At 41.3% G+C, this 16,137-nt stretch overlaps 1 protein-coding gene across 2 annotated transcripts in view; it reads left to right on the top strand.

The window, feature by feature from the left end:
- Nucleotides 1-10,275: 10,275 nt before the first annotated feature.
- steap3 (STEAP family member 3, metalloreductase) overlaps nt 10,276-16,137 on the top strand; it is a 30,589-nt gene continuing 24,727 nt past the window's right edge. The window contains exon 1 of one of the 2 annotated variants that reach the window (XM_080198263.1): nt 10,276-10,373. The gene's annotated coding sequence lies outside the window, so the exon portion shown is untranslated. The remainder of the gene's footprint in view (nt 10,374-16,137) is intronic. The other variant, XM_080198265.1, reaches the window with a different exon arrangement.

The raw sequence follows: 16,137 nt of genomic DNA, 5'->3' as shown, positions 1-16,137 counted from the left end.
TGGGCGGGAGGGGCTGCAAAATCCTGGCCTATGTTGCCAAAGCAACACAGAATCCTTGGGGGAGCTGGCTGGTTGTCTCAGCTGGCTGCACAGCCTGTGTGAACCGGTTTGATGCCAACAGCATGCAGTTTTATCACTGTTACGGCTGGGGTGGATTTTTTTTTATCTCATGCTGGCCACCATCTGTTAACTCCGGCCAGACATTTGCAAGAGGATACACAAGGTGTCACAAGGTTTTCTGAAAGAACCAATTCTCTTTGGCTAGTTTCTTTGTTTTACTGAGTCCCAGATTGTTAATGTGTTTTCCAGAGATAGGAAAGAAACAGCATTCTGTCGGATGCCCTCGTACTGTGCCTAGTAACTCTATACAACAATTTTTAAAAATTGTCAGAGTTACCATTTCTTACAGGAGGAACGGTTTGCTTTGGTCACAGTGATGTAGAACATCATTTCTGACTTTGCTAAAAATGATTTGGATTTCATTGACATATCTCTAATAAAATTGTTTTTTGTAATTGTGGTTTTCTTATTAGTTAAGCCTAATTCTTGAGGACACAGACACAAACTTTCATACACACAAAATTTATCCAGTCAACTGTGACTGAATACAAAACTAGCAGTATTACCTAGATTCAACTCAGCAACAAACTTCCAAACTCCTATCACCTCTCTAACATATAAAAGAATGTATGACAATTGCAACAACTTGCATTTGTACAGGACATTGATTGTAGAAAATGTCCCAACGCAATTTATTAAACTGCTTATTTCAGCTATTGATTTTTAATGCTGTCTCTTTGTTTCTGCCAATATGCCTTTCCCACCCCAATCTTGTAATTCCAATACTCTCCTTCCATTCACCATAAACCATTTCATTGAAAATTTTGCTGTTTGGATCTGTATGCACATCAGATCCTGGTCACCTCCCTCTCCTGTGTTCAACAACTTATTTTGATATCTAGTCACTAAATGCTTCCAATTTAAACAACTTCTCCTTGTGCCCAAATCCCTTCTAGACCAGTCATTTTCCTATCTCTATAATCCCTGCAAGCCCTACAATTTTCAAATGCTGGCCTTAAGCATCTCCTATTCACTTGACCCTCCTCTGCTTTAGACTAACCAGGCCCTGATATCTTTCCTTGAACCTGTCCACTCTTCCACCTCCTAAGACCCGCTAGAGGTCCTTTCTCTTTAGTCACTTCTCTTACATTTCCTGTTATCGGTTTCCATCTTGGAATACACTAATGGATGTAAAAAGCATCAAAGTGTCTGATCAGCCTTGATAATATTTAATGATGGGATGTGCTTGAGGGGCTGAATGGCCTACTCCTATTCGTATGTTCCTATAGGAGCAACTCATCTAAAGATAATAGGCTCAACATTCTCACCATGCCAATTTATCCCTCTATGTTCAGAGAGGCTGTTGTTCTGTGCTACTCTACCAGCTGTGTGATTTTGAAATTGCTGCTTGCCTCGTGACTTCAATCCAAGCTCATTGTTTAAAATTGGAGACAGTCTATTAATATTATTATTTCTGCTTGTACCCAACAGCAAACGGTCTGTGTACGGTCACAGGAATAGAATATTCTTATGTAGTCCAAAGAATATTTGTCACACAGTAGTTACTGCAAGCAGAGTGACACTGAAATCCCCCTTTCTCCATTGCAGCGTTCTGTTGAACTTTCAGTCCTGTCAGTTCCAACATTAAATTGTAACCAGAATTTGCAGTCAGCATAGCTTTTATGGGAGAGCAACATGGAGCTAGCAATGTAACTCATTACTGCAGGCTCCACATCACTCACAGTAATTTGTTCCTAAATCACTCTTAGGTATAATGACATCATTATCAGCATTACACGACTGTGGCAGTCAGACCTGTCTAAACCTGGTCCCTAAGGAATATTTTTACCGCTCATAATCTCAAAATAATTCTTCGAGTATACCAAGACTTGAGTAGGAAATACTGATTGTCATTTCATGCAATATCCCCAGTATGCCAAAATTCCATTGAAAAGTATTAAGATGTAATAATCATGTTTTATTATATTTTATAGAAAAAAATTGAAAATAGGAGCTATAACATTGTTGTTTTTAAGCAAAGTGCACTTTCACAAGTTTAGGAAAGGGAATCTGAATGCAAAATGGTTACTGTGCTATTATTTTCCTTCCAGCGAATATACTGTTTGCAGTATGTTAGCTTGTGCAGACATTTATTAAATACCCTCTAACCATTGATTTGGAAAGTTTTTCAATTTCTGCCTCTGAACAGATGGGAGATAAAAAGAAGGCCAAAATATGGGCTTTTGGGAGGCAGGAAGCTGTAAGGACAACCAGGCCTTTAAAACATCAAGGCCAGAAAAGGACAGGCATGTAAAGGAGGTCAGAAATTTGAAAGCAACAGTTAGAAGATAATGCTTTTATCAAGTTTCTGCAAGGATTTATCACTTGTACTTAGGGTGTTCTCTATGATGCATGAATGAGTTCACGTTAAATTTTTCTACATGAGCTAGTCCAAGAGGAATTAATTATTAAACAAGTCAGGTCAGTCAACAGAAGGACTGATTGCTGTTTCTCATCCATTTGCTGAGAGAAGAACCAAATTGGGATCCACTGGCTGAAATTCAGTGCTGTGAGAAAACAAAGTCAAAGAAAGGCGTACAGAATGCTTCTGGCCACTTCAGCATTGTCAGTGTGGAACACCCAAACTAGCAGAGCACTAGTTTGGTATCTGTGTGCACACCAGAAGTATGAAGAGTGGATTGTGATATCAATCAGCCACTGATTTTGAACATATATGCCATTTTACATTGCGCAGAAACCAGTTACCACTCTCTTAATCACTCCTGAATGAGTGCTATTTAAAGGATTAACCATCCGAATCATAAAGTGCTTTTGATTTATGTAACATTGACTTTTTAACTTATTTTTACTGGTACGGATTTTGTGGACTAGCTATGTTGTGTTATTGGAGGATATTTGCTATCTTTTTGGATTTTTAAGGAAGTGATGTTGCTTTCTGCCAAGTTGCTCAGGGGAGTTTTTGCCCTGTCATGAGAAAGCCTACTTCAGTAAGGGGAGATACACTATGGCCAAAATTTTACTAGCCCACCCGCCATGGGAATCGGAGTGGGTGAGGGGTGGGGCATGGAAAGATCCGTTGACCTTGGGCAGGATTTTACGGTTTTGGGACAAGCAAGGGTGTAAAATCCCACCCCATGTCTCTCTTGGGCTGCAGCATGATGTGGAAATGGTGTAGCAGAAGTGGGAGATGTGCATAGAAAGACAGCTTTCAACAGAAGGCCTCCAAGATTGTTTCGGGAACACTTCTACTACCTTCACCCCAGCTGTGACTGGTGTCTGAAGTATGGCAACTCAATATGGTAACTGAATTGTGTCAGCCCTTCCAACACAACCTGCTGCCCCACATCAGGATGAAGTTGGCGTTGCCAATGACTGCCAGTGTTAACACTGTCCTCAATTTCTTTGTCAGTGGATCCTCCCAGGCTAGAGTTGGCAATATCGGCAAAATTCTACTGTTCCCCCCCCCACCCCCACTACTGCATGATGGGGGTACTAAGGCTCTGTTCAAAAGGACAGAGGGGGATGGTGCCAACAAACCTGATTATGTGTGGAAACCCAGGAGTAGGGGCTGTAAACAATCAATAGATTTTTAACTCATAAAGAGTCAAAATCATGGAACTCTAATAGCACTGTGGGTATACCTACCTGTGGAGATGCCAGCATTGGACTGGGATAAAGAAGCCAGCCCCTATGGACAAGCCCTGCGTATACACAGCATTGGCTCAGATGAGGAGGATCGCAACAGATATCTCCAGGTGCTGAAAGATGCCCTCATAAGAACAGGACATGGAGCTCGACTCATCAATCGACAGTTCCAACGCGCCACAGTGAAAAACCGCACCAACCTCCTCAGAAGGCAAACATGGGACACGACAGACAGAGTACCCTTCGTCGGAGAAGCTACGACATCTTCTCTGGAGCCTTCGTCGATGAAGACGAACATCTCGCCAACACTATCCCCACTTCTTGCCTTCAAACAACTGCACCACCTCAAACAGACCATTGTCCCCAGCAAACCACCCAGCCTTCAAGAGAACAGTGAGAATGATACCACACAACCCTACCACAGCAACCTCTGTAAGACATGCTGGATTAACGACATGGATGCCATCATCTCATGTGAGAATATCATCAACCGGGTACACGGTACAATGTGGCCAATGTTGTCTACCTGATACGCTGCAGGAAAGGATATCCCAAGGCATGGTACATTGGGGAGACCATGCAGACACTATGACAACGGATGAATGAACACTGCTCGACAATCACGAGGCAAATGTGTTCTCTTCTTGTTGGGGAACACTTCAGCGGTCATGGGCATTCGGCCTCTGATCTTCAGGTAAATGTTCTCTAAGATAGCCTTCACGACACACAACAATGCAGAATCACTGAGCAGAGACTGATAACCAAGTTCTGCACACATGAGGACAGCCTCAACCGGGATCTGGGGTTCATGTCACACTATCAGTAACCTCCACAACTTGACTGGGCTTGCAAAATCTAACGAACTGTCCTGGCTGAGACAATACACATCTCTTGTCCTGGCTGAAGACAATACACATCTCTTTAACCTGTGCTTAACCCTCTCTCCACTCCTTTAAGACTTGATCACCTGTAAAGACTCACATTCCAATCATTATTTTGTAAATTGAGTTTGTGTCTTTATATGCCCTGTTTGTGAACAGAACTCCCACTTGCTTGATGAAGGAGCAGTGCTCTGAAAGCTAGTGGCTTGTGCCACCAAATAAACCTATTGGACTTTAACCTGATGTTGTGAGACTTCTTACTGGACTGCAGCAATTCAAGAAGGTGGCCCACCATCACTTCCACTTTCTCAAGGGCAATTAGAGACAGACAACAAATTCTGATCTAGCCAGCAATGCTCACATCCTGTGAAAGAATTTTTAAAAATTAGCCATCTCATTATCACCTTTTTTCTGAGTTTCCCAAGCAATTAACATCAGCAGGGATAATGACAGCCTGCATGATCTGATCTGCAGAACTTACAAGTTGAAGGAGTTGGACATATGAACATACAAAATAAGAGCAGGCGTAGGCTACCTGGCCCCTTCAACCTGTTCTGCCTTTCAATAAGATCGTAGCTGAATTGATTGTCACCTCAATTCTGCATTCCAATCTCAACTCTACATTCCCACTTACCCCTGATAACCATTTCACCCTTGTTTATCAGGAATCTATTCACTGCTGCCTCAAAAATATTCAAGAACTCTGGTCCACCACCTTTGGAGGGAGTTACAAACACTCACAATCCTCTGAGAGAAAGAAAATCCCCTCATCTCTGTCTTAAAAGGATGACCCCTTATTTTTAAACAATAACCCTCAGATTGTCCCACAGAGGAAACATCCTGTCCACATCTACCCTGTCAAGACTCTTCAATATAGAATCATACAATTTTACAGCGCAGAAGGAAGCCATTCAACCCACCGAGTCTGCACTGACAACAATCCCACTCAAGCCCTATTCCCATAACCCCATGCATTTATCCTATCTAGTCCCCCTAGCACTAAGGGGCAACTTAGCATGGCAATCCACCTAACCAGCACATCTGTGGACTGTGAGAGGAAACTGGAGCACCTGGAGGAAACACACACAGACACGAGGAGAATGTGCAGATTCCACACAGACAGTGATCCAAACCAGGAATCAAACTCGGATCCCTGGCACAGTGAGGCAGCAATGCTAACCACAGTGCCAGCAAATAGAATCCTAGATTGTCCAATTTTTCCTCATAAGACGATCCATCCATTCCAGGTATTAGTCAAGTAAATTTTCTCTGAACTGCTTCCAACATGTTTACATCCTTCCTTAAATCAAAAGATCAATGCTTTGTACGCCAGATGTGGTCTCACCAATGCCCTGTATAACAGAAGCATCACCTCTCTAGTATTCAATTCCCTCATGATAAACAAGAACTTTCTATTCACTTCCTTTATTAATTACTGTACCTACATATTAACCTTTTGCAATTCATCTACTAGGACACACAGATCCCTCTGCATTTCAGAATCAGCAATCTCTCATCATTTAGATAAACGCTTCTTTTTTATTCCTCCTGTCAAAATGGAGAATTTCAGGGATTTAAATATCAATGGACAATCAGAGGTGCTCATGGAGAAACAAACTATGTATAAAGGAGTCATGGCTGGCAACGGCTGCGCTCAGTTTCAGTGATATTTTCTTGTATATGCTGCTGAATCTGGAGGGAGATGTTGTTTCCTATTGACAAGAGGAAGAATCCGCCTGCTGGCATAAAGAAGGTGAGTTTAGATCTTGCCCAGGGAATCAGCAGCAGCAATGTATTTGTCACACCCCTAAATCCAATGCAGGAAACAATCAATGACCTAAGCAGAGCAGGAAATGAGAGGAAAAATCATACATTGCCCCTACATCCTGATGTACGTATTATCGTAAGCCCTCTGTCATTCCAACTCTCCATTCACCTGACGAAGAGGGTGTCCCTCGAAAGCTTGTGAGTATATTATCAAATAAATAGGTTGGACTAAAACCTGGTGTTGTCAGACTTTTTACTGTATCTCCAGCTTATTCAGCACATCATCCTCATACCAATTTACCATCTAGAGAGAGAGTATATGAATATACAAATTAGGAGCAGGAAGAGACTATTTGGCTCCTCAAATCTGTTCCACCATTTGTTAAGGTCATGGCTGATCTGATTGTGGGCCCAACCCTACTTTCCTGTCTATTGTCTATAACATTTGACTCCCTTATCAACCAAGAATCTATCTAACACAACGTTAAATATATTCAATGACCCTGCCTGCACTCCTCCTTGGGAAAGAGAATTACACAGACTAAAGACACTGCAAGAAAAAAGTCCCTCTCATCTCCGTCTTAAATGGAAGATCCCTTATTTTTAATTTATGTCCTCCAATTCCAGTTTCCCCCATATGGGGAAAGATTCTTTCAGCATCCACCCTGTTAAGTTTCCTCAGCTCTCATATTTTCAATAACATCACCTTTAATTCTTCTAAACTCCAATGAATACAGGTCAATTCCCTTCATGTGCTTCCTTGAAGTCACTGAAGGCACTGGATATGGTGCTGACAAAATTCCAACCACAGAAAACAGGTCACTACCAATCCAACCAGTCTACTCAAAATCATCAGCAAAGTGATGGAAAGCTTTACTGACAGTGTGATAAAGTAGCACTTGCTCAGCAATAACCTGCTCACTGATGCTCAGTTTGATTTTGCCATGGCCATTCAACAAACCTCATTGCAGTGTTGGTCCAAATATGGACAAAAGAGTCAAGTTCCAGATCTAAGGTGAGAATAACTGCCCTTGACATTAAGGCAGCATTTGACTGCCACTTAGAAAATCCTAGTGCAATTCAGCAGAGTCAACTTGGTTTTTGTGAAAGGGAAATTGCATTTGATAATTTATTAAGGGTTCTTTGAGGAAATAACAAGCAATATAGATAAATATAGATGTGCTGTACTTGGATTTCCATAAAGCATTTGATAAGGTGTCACATCAAAGGTTATGGTGCAAAACAAAAAGCTCTTTGTTCAGGGGTATTTCTGGCTGAAGATGGTTGCAAATGTTTCAGCCTTCTCCTTTGCACTGAAGTGCTGGGATTCCCCATCATTGAGATGGGCTATTTGTGGAGCATTTCCTTCTGGTAGTTGCTTAATTGTCCATGACCATTCCCAACTGGATGTGGCAGAAATGTAGAGTTGTGATCTGATCAGTTGTGAGGCCTTTTTATTTTGTTTATAGCACACTATATGCACTGTTTAGTTTGCATATAATCCTGCATTGTAGCTTGAATTGCTTGGCACTTCATTTCTAAGTCTTCCTGGTCATGGTCCTAATCCTGGCATGTTGTCTTACATCCCACAATGAACCAGGGTTAGTACCCTGCCGTAACGGTAATTATCAAATGAGGGTTATGTCAGGCCATGAAATTACAGATTGGGGTTAAATTTTTGTTTGTTTTTGCAAAAATATATTTAAAATACATAAAATGTCTGAGAGAACATTACAATTATTTCAAAATGACCACAGCAGAAAGAGCAATAATATTCTGGTTTCCCACATAGATCATATTGGTGATATCTTCTTGAATATGCTCTGAGATACTCCAGCACAATCAAAAGAACACTGCAGACATCTCAAAATGGTCATTATAAAAAGTGCAATGGTACTTAAGTTGTCTACATAGATCATGTTGCATCTTGAAGTGCTTCAATACAATTGTGATACATGTAATATTCACTGTATCTATTCAATGTGGTTCATACAGCACGAGGGGGTTCTATACAATTCCCAGCCCCTTGGTGCACTATAGCGAGAAGATCTTAGACAGAGACCTTTCCCCTTTGCACCTTTGCAGTCGAATACAATTCTGCTGTTACTGAGAGACCACAGTGCCTCATGGATGCCCAGTTTTGATTTGCTAGATTTACTCTGAATCTACTCCATTTAACATGTTCGTAATGCCATCGAAGATGACCTCAATGAACTCAATATACCATTAAAAACTCAGTTAAAAGCCTCATTCAACAATAACTTTTTCAAGACTTTCGACACCGAGGTTTCTTACACAAACTAAGACTTTAATCACAAAACTCTCAGTTCAATGATTTCCAATACAGAGTGGGGGATCTCAACCACTTCTGGCAAAACATAGAATCGCTGACAGCAACTTCTGGATTTCTGCAACTGCACATATGCAAATTTTCTGTCAGTTTCGGAGAGGTAAGTGTGTCAGACACTGGCAACTTCACTGTCATTACGAGCCCAAAATCTAGGAAATTGGTGTATTTCCCTTATGTGGCCTCAATAATTTCTGCTGTGTTGTCACTGGTGAATTCTAGGGGGCCTAGGAATCTCATGGACCCAAAGTTAAGGTGGAAATCCCATATGTCAATGTCACTGTAACTGAGCAATGGAAAATATCTCATGTGGTAACCTGCCTCTCCCCAGGGGGTTGCTCTTTCTTTGCACCTAATCTTCACCTGCAGTGAAATGTGGGCTGGAGCTGATTCCCTGACAAGCTGTCAGTGACACAGCCCACTCCCAAACACATGTGCTCCTCCAGATTAAAATTCAACCTTCTCTGCAGTGCCTTATCTTGCCAGTTTGGAGCTTTGTCTCTTTTGTGTGAGCCATGAATTGGATTCAGTTTGAATTTGGCTTTTGGAGCAAGCAAAGAAATGAATTTGGGTTTGCCAATTTAAAGATTGGCTTTATAACTGTAAGAATGGAGTAAAAATTTAATTTAAAAATAAAACCTCTAGTCTTCACCCTCATCACAAACTTCATCCCCTCGCTACCGATTCTTTTGAAAATGGATAGTCTCACAGCTTGGGAGTCCTATTTAACTCTGCGCTGAATTTCCAGAACCTTTCCTGCCTTCCTAACAGCATCTTGAGATGTTTTACCATGAGGAGGGTGCGATAGAAATGTAAGTTCCAAGATGGCAGCAGAGCATGGCAACTTCCTGCAAGCTATCCCTAGCACATACTCTAATTCTACAGTTTACACTCCATTCTGTACTCTCTCCTTTCCTTCTCTATGTACGGTATACTTTGTCTTATGAAGTGCAGGAAACAATACTTTTCACTGTATACTAATACACGTGACAATAATAAATCAAATCAGCAGCGGTTAGCACTGCTGCCTCATAGCACCAGGGACCCGGGTTCAGTACTGGCTTCTGGTCATTGTCTGTGTGAAGTTTGCACATTCTCCCTGTGTCCGCATGGGTTTCTGCTGGGTGTGCCAGGTTCCTCCCGCACTTCAAGGATGTGTAGGTTAGATGGATTGGCCATGCTAAATTGACCGTAATGTCAGGGGATTGGCAGGGTAAGTATGTGGATTTATAGGAATAGGGCTTGGGTGGAATTGTGGTCAGTGCAGGCTCGATGGGCCGAATGGCCTCCTTCTGCAGGAGGTATTCTATGATTCAAATTATATTTCGGATTAGTTTGGGGAGAGGAATGACGACAGCAGAAATAAGGGTAAAGCCACGTTTTTTGCAACATTCGCTAGGAGGGACGAATGAAAACTTGAAATTCTGGGAACGTGTGATTACCATTGACGGGTGAAAGGAGGTGGGTGTCGATAAGGACTGGCGATTGGGATTTCATCTAATCATGCAGTGCCCATACAGAGAGCAGCCTGGGGATGTGAGTGCAGCCAGTCACATGATAAGCCCCACTCCACTGGCGCCTAGTACAGAGGCAACTTGTAAGTGTGAAGTTGAAGTGTCAATGTCACCTCGCACTGCTGCTGAAAACTGGGGGTGAGCTTCTTTGGCTTTAGCGTGGGGATGGGGTTTGCTTTCGCTTTCTGGGTGTGGGTGAGGGAAGACAGGGAAGTGGATCTGCCGATTCGAGGCTCTGAGTTGAAGTTAGAGGAAGTCTGTACATATCGTTTTGGCGTCCGCGAGAACTTTCTGGGGCTGACTTTTACTGCAAAATAAAATCAGTAACGGAGTCCTAATTATCTGTATTCGGGAGCTCATAGCAAACTGAAGGATACTTCAATCAGGGAAAGGTGTATTTAAGGCAGCCGCTCTTTTCCAGTGCGCTGAAACTTCAAACAAAAGTATCGCCTGAAATTTAAGCGTGGAAAACTCCAGCAGCAAAATGACCTAACTCTGAGCGGCCCATCTTTTACAGGAGCCTCGTACGGTTCCGGCATTTCTTATACCCAGCCCACAACACTATGCTGTAATGTCTATGGTCACCCGAATTAGTTTTATTTTCAGCCTTCTGCTTAGACGGAACCGTAAATAGCGTGGTGCAATTGCAAGCTGGAGAATAAGCAATAAAGTGCCAGTGGGGAATACTTCTTTTGACAGGATTAGTGTCATTCCGTTCATGGGGTGTCTTGAGTTGCAGGGCAGCCATGTGCAGTGTTTGCTGCTGGTAGTATATTTTGGAAACTTAATATAGGAGGAGTGTGCTTTGGCACAGTGTGTTTGCACAGAGATCCCGGAAAGATTTGAATCTGTGCACAGTATGTTCTTCAGTGCACTAAATATGCGCTAGTGCAGAATACCTGTAGTGATCTATCATTTAAACTTCATATACCAGCCTTTTCCCTGTAGAGGGTAATCACCATTTATTAATATTGAATTTTAAATTGATCTAATGTCACCTACTGTTTGCAGAAAAGTACTCTGAAAAGTTATAACCTCTTAGTGTTTGGAAGTGTTTCCTAATGTCACTCCTGAAGCTCTGGTTCTGTTTTATTTTGAAACCGTGCCACCCAATCTTAGACTGCCCCACCTGTCAAAATAGTTTCTCTCTATCTGTTTCTCTTAATATCTTGAAAACTTCAGTCAAAATCTAAATTCCAGAGAATATAAACTGAATTTGTGACATCTCTCCGTGTAATTTAAACTTTTGCCAGATATGAGTGCCGCAAAATAAATAAAATAAACCACTACTACACTCTCTCCAAGGCCAATATATTTTTCCAATGGAGTAGTGTACCCAGAATGGCTTGCTGGTTGTGGTCTAACCAGATCTTCACTGAGCTGTAGAATAGCTTTTACACCTTTTGTGTTCTAGCCCTCGTGATATAAAGGCTGGCATTCCATTAGCCTTTTTGATTATTTTCCTGTACCTGCTCATAGAATTCTGAAAGTCTCTGGATTAAGTTCCATATGAAAGGCTGTCACAGGATCTAAACGTAGTTTGGGTTGTTGGTAAAAATCTTACAATGACTGAAATTGGCTGAAAGAGAAAATGGATGTATGAAATACTGGGTTTTGGAATTTCAGTGACCTAGTTTTGGAGGTGCAGTGTAATCTGGCCAAGTTTGTAGAAGAAATGAACAGTTGGGAATACTAACAGTGCTACTTGTCATCAGAGTTGAAAACTAAACAGAACTACGATAAAATTCAATACAGTTAATTGCAAAATGCAATTGCAAAAGAGCATGGGGAACATATTTAATAAATTGTGATGAATGAAGTTAGTGTTTGGTGTTTGCTCCTATTCTTCATTTAATGACACTGGGAGTCACTTGAGATTCTTTTTTGCTAAACTTTCTCTTCTTCCTCCAGCCCTCCCTGTGGTATTCATTAGTTGTTTATTAATTCTGGGTTATGGGATGTAGAATCAGAAATATTTGAATGAAAACAAATGAATATTTGCTGTAATGCAATGTTGTCCAATACATTTGTCACCAGCCCCATGTGGTTAATTGGGAATCATAATGTGACTCTTTTTGTTATCACCAAATAGAAGGCCATTTGGCCCATCATGTCTGTGCCTGCTCTTTAAAATAGCTATCCAATTGGTCTCTCCTGTCTGCCTCTTTCTCTACAGCATTTTTGTCTTTTAAAATGTGTATTCATAGAATACCTATAATGCAGAAGGAGGCCATATGGTACATCACATTAGTACACATTCTTTGACAGAGCATCTTACCCAGGCCCACCCCCCCTGCCCTATTGCCGTAACCCCACATATTTACCTTGCTAATCCCCCAACCTACACATCTTGGGACACTAAGAGACAATTTAGCATGGCCAGTTCACCTAACCTGCACATTTTTGAACTGTGGGGAAGGAAACCAGAGCATTTGGAGGAAACCCACGCAAACACGGGGAGAATGTTCAGACTGTCATAGTCACCAGGGCTGGAATTGAACTTGGTCCCTGGCGCTGTGAGGCAGTGGTGCTATCAACTGTGCCACCGTGCCATCCAAAATTAAATTCCCATTGGCCAATCTTTCAGACCTTGCGTCCCAGATCATCATAACTAGCTGCATTAAAGAATTGTCCTCCTCCTCCCATTTAGTTCTTTTGCTAATTATCTTATGTCTCTGTTTTCTGATTACTGACCTTTCTGTCAAGGAAAATTGATTTTCCTTTATTTACAATCAAAACCCTATTTAATCTTAAGCACCTTTATTAAGTCTATCCTTGAACACAAGCTAATGATCAGATTTTTAAGTTGGGGCTGATCACTGTTTGCAATATGGTGGCTTTAGGGGTCCCCTGCAAATGTATTGGTTTGCCAAACATTCTGAGGTCCACCCTAAAAGTTGGCTTGGTCACTGATAAGAGTTATTCGATCCAAATGTAGTGAACGCAAAGCTGATCGTTTTGTTTCTTTTCATCCTCTGGGCCAGTACCAAGAGTAAGATTCTTACCGTACTGAATTGTAAATTGTTAAAGTGTGTGTTCACGTGGAGTCTGTGATTATTTGTCCAGTTTGGCTTCAAAGTCATAAATGATTAAATCAATTCATGGATGGTTGCCACAGTTGTACTTCAATGGTACACAACCAGAAAATGTTGGAGAAACTCAGCAGGTCTGATAGCATCTGTGGAGAGAGAATAGAGCCAATGTTTCGAGTCTGGATGACTGGTGGCATTTGGTTTAGATTGTTTCGGCAATCTTTCATGTTTCAGTTTTTTTGTTATTCTATCAAGTAAACAGAATAGAAGCAGCAGGAACATTTTCCTTGGACATATTGTTGCTTTTCTCTGCATTTGATCTTTGAGCCTATTAGACTCAGATGCGCAGGCAGAATTATTGATCCGACAATCATTCTTGTTTTGTTTTGCTTTGAGTGTTTTGTTTTCTCTTCATCTCCATTGGATATGGATCTATGGAACATCTGTAGGTGGTCACCACGTAGTTGTGAACAACTCCTTTTCTTAATGACCTGAATAGGCAAGTAAGGGTGAAGTGTTTCACTGACAGTTACTTCAGCCCGCTGAAATTCTGAAACAGTGGTACCAGATGAAGCAGTTCACATGTTGTTTCCGCCATTAACTGTTCTTTCTTTGACAGATGATCCTTAGCATCACGGTTAGTAAATCTATTCTGCTGTAAAATTCTATTCATCAAGAATCTGTTGAATAAGTTTATCTAGTTCGTCTATCAAACTTTGAATGGTGAGTCGCCTGATATGCGATTTAGTCTTTATGAATGTAGGACCACGGTATGAAAATATGTTGCTGCGTGTTCACTCCAAAAGGTCACACTTTACTACATGTGTGATAACACATGAACTTTGACAAATCCACAAGTCAAAACATCTGTTGAGAACAATGTGGAAGGACATCTTCAGGATTCATTTTGATCATGTCCTCTCAATACTCATTTCCAAGGCAAATCTATGCATATTTCGACCTTCTTAAGCACTTGTTTGTAAGATGATGAGACAGAGCAGAGTGTGCAAGTGTTTTTGATCATTGTGAGTGTCCATTTCCTTGCTGACTGGTTCCAAATGTTTTATGAATAGTTATATGTATGTAAAGTGCACTTATCTGAAATTTTAAAAAATTAGTGCGTACGACTAAGATGATGTTGACATAGCCATAACTATTAGTAATTTCTGTTGGACAGCATTGTCTTAGTGGCTGTATAATATTTTCATAAGTTAAAGACATGATATGACAAGTGTTTAGTTGCAAGTGAAAAAGAAAATGAAGATCTGCATTTAATTAGCAAATATCATGGACACGGAATCAAAGAGCTTTACAGTCAATGAAGTAATTTAATTGCAGTCACTGTTGTAATTTGGAAAATACAGCAAACTCAGTAAGCTCAGTAAACTCCCAAATCAGGAATGTATAATGAGCAGATAATGTTTTTTTTTAATGTTGACTGAGGGATAAATATTGGTCAGAAGAACGAAAATAACACCTCGGCTTTCTTTGGAAATTGTATTATGGGATCTTTTATATTGACATCCCCAGGATTTTGACCCAGTAACAGTGAAGGAACAATGATATGTTTCCAAGTCTGATGGTGTATAGCTTGGAGGGGAACTTGCAGGTGGTGGTATTCCCATTCATCTGCTGTCCTTGTCCTTCAAGTGGTAGAGGTCACGTGTTTGGAAGATCCTGTCAAAGGAGCCTTGGAGGAGTTGCTGCCATGCATCGTGTCACACTGCCACTGTGCATCGGTGGTGGAGAAAGTGAATATTAAAGATGGTGATTGACGTGCCAATCAACCATGCATCTTTGCGGAGGAAAAGTATGAGCTTCTTGAATGTTGTTGGGGTTGCACTCATTTCAGGCAAGTGGAGAATGTTCTATCACACTCCTGACTTGTGCCTTGTAGATGGTGGACAAGCTTTGAGGGGTCAAGAGGTGAGTTATTCACCACCGAATTCACAGCTTCTGACTTGCTCTTGTAGTCAGTATTGATGGCTGGTTCAGTTCAGTGTTTGGTCAATGATAACTCCCCAAGATGTTGCTAATGAGGAAATTGGTGATGGTAATGCTATTGAATGTCAACAAGCAATGGTTAGATCCTCTCTTGTTGGAGATGGTCATTGTCTGCCATGTGCAGCATGAATGTTACTTACCACTTCTCAATCCAGGTCTAAAGATAGTGTGAAATTAACACAAGATCCCGTTTAAGGCCGTCCTCATGTGTGCAGAATTTGGCTTTCAGTTTTTGCTCAGCGATTTTGCATTGTCGTGTGTCGTGAAGGCCAGCTTGAAGAATGCTTTCCCAAAGATCAGAGGCTGAATGCCTGTGACTGCTGAAGTGTTCCCCAGCAGGAAGAGAACACTCCTGTTGGTGATTGTCAAGCAGTGTTCATTCATCCATTGTCTACATGTTCTCCCCAGTGTACCATGCCCCGGGACATCCTTTCCTGCAGCTTAATAGGTAGACAACTTTGGTTCTGGGTTCATGTCACACTATCTGTAACCCCCACGACTTTCCTGGGCTTGCAAAATCTCACTAACTGTCCTGGCTGGAGATAATACACATCTCTTTAACCTGTGTTTAACCCTCTCTCCACTCACATTGTCTGTACCTTTAAGACTTGATATCAGTAAAGACTAGCATTTCAAGCATTATTTTATAAATTCAGTTTGTGTCTTTATTTGCCCTGTTTGTGAACAGAACTCCAACTCACCTGATGAAGGAGCAGTGCTCCGAAAGCTTGTGATTTGTATTACCAAATAAACCTGTTGGACTTTAACCTGGTGTTGTGAGACTTCTTACTGTGCAAAATCTTTGACACAGTTTAACACAGAAATTATGAATGTTCATGTGATGCTGGAACGTAGTCCTTTGATTG

This window comes from Carcharhinus amblyrhynchos, chromosome 11 (genome assembly GCF_965287045.1).
Source record: "Carcharhinus amblyrhynchos chromosome 11, sCarAmb.v2.hapA, whole genome shotgun sequence".
Lineage (NCBI taxonomy): Eukaryota > Metazoa > Chordata > Chondrichthyes > Carcharhiniformes > Carcharhinidae > Carcharhinus > Carcharhinus amblyrhynchos.
This window is presented reverse-complemented; position numbering and strand designations above follow the sequence as displayed.